The 8,709-nt window shown below is 37.8% G+C and overlaps 1 pseudogene; it reads left to right on the forward strand.

The window, feature by feature from the left end:
* The first annotated feature begins 727 nt into the window (after window positions 1-727).
* On the forward strand, window positions 728-1,656 carry LOC138076427 (olfactory receptor 4C3D-like; annotated as a pseudogene).
* Window positions 1,657-8,709: the final 7,053 nt, after the last annotated feature.

Consider the following 8,709-nt stretch of genomic DNA (forward strand, 5'->3'; position numbering starts at 1 on the left):
TGCCTGGAGAATCCCATGGACAGGGGAACCTGGCGAGCTATAGTCCATAGAGTCACAAAGAGTTAGACACAACAGAAGTGAGTTATCATGCAGATGTGCATGGTAAGAGTGGAAACAGAGCTGAAAATCTTTGTGTTCTGAATGGTTCCAAGCATAGTGCGTCATCAGTGACATATGTATTTCCCTTTGCTCCCTGCTTGTGATAGACACTTGTTGATAGTATATTTCTTTCCACAGTTAGAGGTGACATTTCAAATGTAAATTCACATGGAATAGACAATAACTCTTATATGTGTGTAGCACTTCTCAACTTACAAGATACATCTGAGAATTATAATTTGTAAGTTGATGGACAGAGAGGAGGGTTCATGAGGCACTGAGATGACTTTGCAGAATCACTTTGAGCTGAAATAATAGAAGAATCTAGATCTCATGTAGACAGAACACTGATTTCTCAATACATTACACACCAAACATTGCTCTATGGGTGTTTAACAGGTGACAGGTGCTAGGTGTCTGTAGAGATGGAAATCATCCTGGAAAAAATTTTAAAAAGGCTTGAAACAAAAACTGAGGCAAAAGTGACAAGGACATGCTCCACAGTAAAATAATCATTCTTTCTTTGTTGTAAGAAATTCAGATCAAATTTCTTTCATGGTTAATGGATATCATTTTTTTTTTACTTATTTATAGATAATTCAGGACATAGGAAGGTATTACTTCCTAAATGGATGTCCTCACACCTCCCAACAACGTGACTGAGTTTGTTCTCTTGGGACTCACACAGAATCCACACTTGCAGAAAATGCTCTTCATTGTCTTTTTGCTCATCTTCCTATTTACTGTGTTGGCCAGCCTGCTCATTGTCATAACCATCTCCCTCAGCCCCACACTTTTAGCTCCCATGTACTTCTTTCTCACTCACTTATCCTTCATAGATGGCATCTTCACCTCTGTCACAACCCCCAAACTGATAACTGACCTGCTGTACCAGAGGAGAACCATCTCCTGGAGTGGCTGCCTGATTCAGATCTTTCTGGAACAGATAATGGGAGGTTCAGAGATCATCCTTCTCATTTCCATGTCCTATGACCGCTACGTGGCCATCTGCAAGCCTCTGCACTACACGACCATCATGAGACAGGGGCTCTGCCAGCTCCTGGTGGTGGTGGCCTGGATTGGGGGCATCCTGCATGCCACCGTGCAGATTCTTTTCATTGTCAACTTGACCTTCTGTGGTCCCAACGTCATTGATCACTTCATGTGTGATTTCTTCTCACTGTTGGAACTCGCCTGCAGTGACACCTACAAGCTGGGCATCATGGTGGCAGCTAACACTGCAGGAATGTGCTTAGAGTTTTTTTTATCATGCTCCTCATCTCCTACACAGTCATCCTGCACTCTCTGAAATCCCATGGCTCTGAAGCATGACGCAAAGCCCTCTCTACATGTGGCTCCCATTTCACGGTAGTGGTGCTCTTTTTTGGTCCCTGTATATTCACCTATATGCGTCCTGTGCTCACCTACCCTGTGGACAAATTTGTGGCTATGTTCTTTGCAATCCTCACTCCCATGTTAAATCCCATCATTTACACAGTGAGAAACACAGAGGTGAAAAATGCCATCAAGAGTTTGTTGAAGAGGAGAGTGACTTAGGCTGTTCATACTGGCAAGAAAGTGATTGTTTATATACATTTAGAGGGCTATACTTGTTGTAAAGTGTGAAAGAAAAATAAGAAATTTTGTAGATCATTAAAAGAGAGAGAGAGATCCAGAAACTAACACTTGTTGATTTTTTAAATCTTGGCTGGAGAAGGCGATGGCACCCCACTCCAGTACTCTTGCCTGGAAAATCCCATGGACGGAGGAGCCTGTTGGGCTGCAGACCACGGGGTCACGAAGAGTCGAACATAACTGAGCGACTTCACTTTCACTTTTCACTTTCGTGCATTGGAGAAGGAAATGGCAACCCACTCCAGTGTTCTTGCCTGGAGAATCGCAGGGACGGGGGAGCCTGGTGGGCTGCCGTTTATGGGATCGCGCAGAGTCAGACACGACTGATGCGACTTAGCAGTAGCAGTAGCAGTAGCAGCAGGCATTATTCTAAGCATACTGATATTTTAATGTACACTGCCAAAGTTTCAGTGTTCATAGGTTCAGAATGGGCAATGAAAATAACATTAAATCCACAGTTTGATGACTGTAGAGTAAGAAGTTTTTCTCCAGTCTTACTGCTGCTTTTTCAGATTTCTCATATATGTTACTTTGATGAAATTGGCTTTCCCATAGGACCTTAATCTCATTTTTTCCCCCATTTTTACTTACCCTGTGGTAAAGCAAACATTGGATAGAAATATCGGGTAAATGCATGGTGAAGAGGGAGTTGAATGAGGGGATAATAGCTAATTTTTCCCCTGCACTATGGATTTATCAAAAGCAAAATGACTGTCACTGACAAAAGAAGGAAATAATATTTTACAAACTATCTCTAATTCCCTTTTTAATAGAGAAGATAAAGCAGAAAATTTGAAATTACTATTTATTTGCTCTCTTTTTCTAAAATATCCCTATGGCTCACATTTTTTATTGAATATAAATAAAACATTTTCATTTTTTATACCAAGACTTGAGGAACAATTTGAAATAAGAGTAAACATCTCTTGCAAATCTCAACAGAAAAGCATATGGTCAATTTCCAAACCCGCTGCTCTGTAGATCTGATTCATATAAGTATATTATGTGAACCCTTTATTATCTACCTGGCACATTCACTTCAGCTGATTTATCCAGAACCAAAACTGGTAGTTTCATTATCATTATTCCCAATTTACAGAGAAGCAAATTGAAGCCAAAACAGGTTTACTGATTTCCTTGCCTCACATCACACATGCTTCTCCAATAAAGTGTGCCCAGAATCTATAACTCTAGAATGAAGTTCCCTTACAAACTTTATTTTATTAAAAATATAAATTTATTTATTTTAATTGGAGATTAATTACTTTACAATATTGTATTGTTTTTTTCTTTTTATTTTGTCAAAGGCTTCCTTTGATGTATGTAGTTTTTATTTTTTTTATTAAATTTTTATTTTTACTTTATTTTACTTTACAATACTGTATTGATTTTGCCATACATTGACATGAATCCATCGCGGGTGTGCATGCGTTCCCAAATATGAACCCCCCTCCCACCTCCCTCCGCATAACAACTCTCTGGGTCATCCCTGTGCACCAGCCCCAAGCATGCTGTATCCTGCATGGACTGGTGATTTGTTTCTTACATGATAGTATACATGTTTCAATGCCATTCTCCCAAATCATCCCACCCTCTCCCTCTCCCTCTGAGTCCAAAAGTCCGCTCTACACATCTGTGTCTTTTTTGCTGTCTTGCATAAAGGGTCATCATTGCCATCTTTCTAAATTCCATATATATGTGTTAGTATACTGTATTGGTGTTTTTCTTTCTGGCTTACTTCACTCTGTATAATTGGCTCCAGTTTCATCCATCTCATTAGAACTGATTCAAATGTATTCTTTTTAATGGCTGAGTAATACTCCATTGTGTATATGTACCACTGCTTTCTTTTCCATTCATCTGCTGATGGACATCTAGGTTGTTTCCATGTCCTGGCTATTATGAACAGTGCTGCGATGAATATTGGGGTATATGTATATCTCTCAATTCTGGTTTCCTCGGTGTGTATGCCCAGCAGTGGGATTGCTGGGTCATATGGCAGTTCTATTTGCAATTTTTAAGGAATCTCCACACTGTTCTCCATAGTGGCTGTACTAGTTTGCATTCCCACCAACAGTGTAGGAGGGTTCCCTTTTCTCCACACCCTCTCCAGCATTTATTGCTTGCAGACTTTTGGATCTCAGACATTCTGACTGGTGTGAAGTCGGGTACCTCATTGCGGTTTTGATTTGCATTTCACTAATAATGAGAGATGTTGAGCATTTTTTCATGTGTTTGTTAGCCATCCATATGTCTTCTTTGGAGAAATGTCTATTTAGTTCTTTGGCCAATTTTTTGATTGGGTCGTTTATTTTTCTGGAATTGAGTTGCATAAGTTGCTTGTATATTTTTGAGATTAGTTGTTTGTCAATTTCTTCATTTGCTATTATTTTCTCCCATTCAGAAGGCTGTCTTTTCACCTTGCTTATAGTTTCCTTTGTTGTGCAGAAGATTTTAATATTAATTAGATCCCATTTGTTTATTTTTGCTTTTATTTCCAGAATTCTGGGAGGTGGATCATAGAGGATTCTGCTGTGATTTATGTCGGAGAGTGTTTTGCCTATGTTCTCCTCTAGGAGTTTTATAGTTTCTGGTCTTACATTTAGATCTTCAATCCATTTTGAGTTTAATTTTGTGTGTGGTGTTAGAAAGTGATCTAGTTTCATTCTTTTACAAGTGGTTGACCAGTTTTCCCAGCACCACTTGTTAAAGAGATTGTCTTTACTCCATTGTATATTCTTGCCTCCTTTGTCAAAGATAAGGTGTCCATAGGTGTGTGGATTTATCTCTGGGCTTTTTATTTTGTTCCATTGATCTATATTTCTCTTTGTGCCAGTACCATACTGTTTTGATGACTGTGGCTTTGTAGTAGAGCCTGAAGTCAGGGTAGTTGATTCCTCCAGTTCCATTCTTCTTTCTCAAGATTGCTTTGGCTATTCGAGGTTTTTTGTATTTCCATACAAATCTTGAAATTATTTGTTCTAGTTCTGTGAAAAATATCGCTGGTAGCTTCACAGGGATTGCATTGAATCTGTAGATTCCTTTGGGTAGTATACTCATTTTCACTATATTGATTCATCTGATCCATGAACATGGTATATTTCTCCATCTATTAGTGTCCTCTTTGATTTCTTTCATCAGTGTTTTATTTTTTTCTTTTATTTTTTTTTTAATTTTAAAATCTTTAATTCTTACATGTGTTCCCAAACATGAAACCCCTCCCACCTCCCTCCCCATAACATCTCTGTGGGTCATCCCCATGCACCAGCCCCAAGCATGCTGTATCCTGCGTCAGACATAGACTGGCGATTCAATTCTTACATGATAGTATACATGATAGAATGCCATTCTCCCAAATCATCCCACCCTCTCCCTCTCTCTGAGTCCAAAAGTCCGTTACACACCGCTGTGTCTTTTTTCCTGTCTTGCATACAGGGTCGTCATTGCCATCTTTCTAAATTCCATATATATGTGTTAGTATACTGTATTGGTGTTTTTCTTTCTGGCTTACTTCACTCTCTATAATCGGCTCCAGTTTCATCCATCTCATCAGAACTGATTCAAATGAATTCTTTTTAACGGCTGAGTAATACTCCATTGTGTACATGTACCACAGCTTTGTTATCCATTCATCTGCTGATGGACATCTAGGTTGTTTCCATGTCCTGGCTATTATAAACAGTGCTGCGATGAACATTGGGGTACATGTGTCTCTTTCAATTCTGGTTTCCTCGGTGTGTATGCCCAGCAGTGGGATTGCTGGGTCATAAGGTAGTTCTGTTTGCAATTTTTTAAGGAATCTCCACACTGTTCTCCATAGTGGCTGTACTAGTTTGCATTCCCACCAACAGTGTAGGAGGGTTCCCTTTTCTCCACACCCTCTCCAGCATTTATTGCTTGCAGATTTTTGGATCGCAGCCATTCTGACTGGTGTGAAGTGGTACCTCATTGTGGTTTTGATTTGCATTTCTCTGATAATGAGTGATGTTGAGCATCTTTTCATGTGTTTGTTAGCCATCCGTATGTCTTCTTTGGAGAAATGTCTATTTAGTTCTTTGGCCCATTTTTTGATTGGGTCGTTTATTTTTCTGGAATTGAGCTGCATAAGTTGCTTGTATATTTTTGAGATTAGTTGTTTGTCAGTTGCTTCATTTGCTATTATTTTCTCCCATTCAGAAGGCTGTCTTTTCACCTTGCTTTTATTTTCCTTTGTTGTGCAGAAGCTTTTAATTTTAATTAGATCATCAGTGTTTTATAGTTTTCTATGTATAGGTCTTTAGTTTCTTTAGGTAGATATATTCCTAAGTATTTTATTCTTTTTGTTGCAATGGTGAATGGAATTGTTTCCTTAATTTCTTTTTCTACTTTCTCATTGTTAGTGTATAGGAATGCAAGGGATTTCTGTGTGTTGATTTTATATCCTGCAACTTTACTATATTCATTGATGAGCTCTAGAAATTTTCTGGTGGAGTCCTTAGGGTTTTCTATGTAGAGGATCATGTCATCTGCAAAGAGTGAGAGTTTTACTTCTTCTTTTCCAATTTGGATTCCTTTTAATACTTTTTCTGCTGTGATTGCTGTGGCCAAAACTTCCAAAACTATGTTGAATAGTAGCGGTGAAAGTGGGCACCCTTGTCTTGTTCCTGACTTTAGGAGAAATGCTTTCAATTTTTCACCATTGAGGATAATGTTTTCTGTGGGTTTGTCATAGATAGCTTTTATTATGTTGAGGTATGTTCCCTCTATTCCTGCTTTCTGGAGAGTTTTTATCATAAATGGATGTTGAATTTTGTCAAAGGCCTTCTCTGCATCTATTGAGATAATCATATAATTGGTTTTGCCATACATCAACATGAATCCATCACAGGTATACACATGTTCCCCATCTTGAATCCCCGTTCCTCCTCCCTCCCCGTACCATCCCTCTGGGTTGTCCCAGTGCACCAGCCCCAAGCATCCAGTATCATACATTGAACCTGGATTGGCAATTCATTTCATATATGATATTATACTTGTTTCAATGTCATTTTCCTAAATCATCTCACCCTTGCCCTCTCCCACAGAGTCCAAAAGACTGTTCTATACATCTGTGTCTCTTTTGCTGTCTCGCATACAAGGTTAGCATTACCATCTTTCTAAATTCCATATATATGCGTTAGTATACTGTATTGGTGTTTTTCTTTTCGGCTTATTTCACTCTGTATAATAGCCTCAGTTTCGTCCACCTCATTAGAACTGATTCAAATGAATTCTTTTTAATGGCTGAGTAATACTCCATTGTATTATGTACCACACCTTTCTTATCCATTCATCAACTGATGGACATCTAGGTTGTTTCCATGTCCTGGCTATAATAAACAGTGCTGCGATGAACATTGGAGTACACGTGTCTCTTTCAATTCTGATTTCCTTGGTTTGTATGCCCAGCAGTGGGATTGCTGGGTCATAAGGCAGTTCTATTTCCAGTTTTTAAAGGAATCTCCACACTGTTCTCCATAGTGGCTGTACTAGTTTGCATTCCCACCAACAGTGTAAGAGGGTTTCCTTTCTTCCACACCCTCTCTAGCATTTATAGCTTGTAGAGATTTGTATCACAGCCATTTTGAGTGGCATGAAATAGTACCTCATTGTGGTCTTGATTTGCATTTCTCTGATAATGAGTGATGTTGAGCATCTTTTCATGTGTTTGTTAGCCATCTGGATTACAGACAATCTCTTTAACAAGTGGCTCTGGGAAAACTGGTCAACCACTTGTAAAAGAATAAAACTAGAACACTTTCTAACACCACACACAAAAATAAACTCAAAATGAATTAAAGATCTAAACATAAGACAGAACCTATAAAGCACCTAGAGGAGAACATAGGCAAAACACTCTCTTACATCAATCACAGCAGGATCCTCTATGACCCACCTCCCAGAATATTGGAAATAAAAGCAAAAATAAACAAATGGGACCTAATTTAACTTAAAAGCTTCTGCACAACAAAGGAAACTATAAGCAAGGTGAAAAGACAGCCTTCAGAATGGGATAAAATAATAGCAAATGAAGAAATTGACAAACAACTAATCTCAAAAATATACAAGCAACTTATGCAACTCAATTCCAGAAAAATAAACGACCCAATCAAAAAATGGGCCAAAGAACTAAATAGACATTTCTCCAAAGAAGACATACAGATGCCTTACAAACTTTCAACCTAGGTAGGTCTTCTAACTCAATTTCTTTCAAATGAGTTGTCTGTGGTATGTTTTTTTATGTAGATAAGAAAATTATCTGTGATCTTAATGATTTACCTCTTTTGTGACGATGGTGTTAATGTGTTGTAGCTTTGTCTCACATGTTATGATATACTTCAGCAGTACAAGTTTATTCATTTTTTGAAAGTTCAAGTTATACCACTTCACTTTTACAAAGAAACATTAGTATGGTAATAGTAATCTAAAATGGAAAAGAATCTCAAATAGAATATATATATATATATATACACATATTTATACATATATATGTATATTTATAAATAAATCACCTTCCTGTGCACTTGAAGCTAACCCAACATTGCAAATTAATTGTGCTTCAATTTAAAAAAAATATTAAAAACCTCACCAACATTTGTATGATTATGGTGTCTTGTGTGTTGGCTTTCGTAAAAACTCCATTTTTAAAAAATTAGTATAATCAAATATTAATGTTGTTCTTCATAAACACCAAGTGCTTAAATTAACTTCAGAAAACTGGGAATACCTGTAATGCTCCTCTATATACATGGCGAACACCAGGTCATCTTACATTATTAATAACTATAAATCTAAACTTCTCTGACTGCAACACAGAAACCCATGTTATTTAGCACAGATGTCACTTTCTTAGACTCAGTGATGAACTGGAGCTATTTATTCCATAATTTGAACATAGAGTAATGCTTGAGCATGGTACTGGGGTAATGGTATTTAGTAAATTGTGCATAATTATCT

The sequence above is a fragment of the Capricornis sumatraensis genome, chromosome 3 (assembly GCF_032405125.1).
Source record: "Capricornis sumatraensis isolate serow.1 chromosome 3, serow.2, whole genome shotgun sequence".
NCBI classification, from domain to species: Eukaryota; Metazoa; Chordata; class Mammalia; order Artiodactyla; family Bovidae; genus Capricornis; species Capricornis sumatraensis.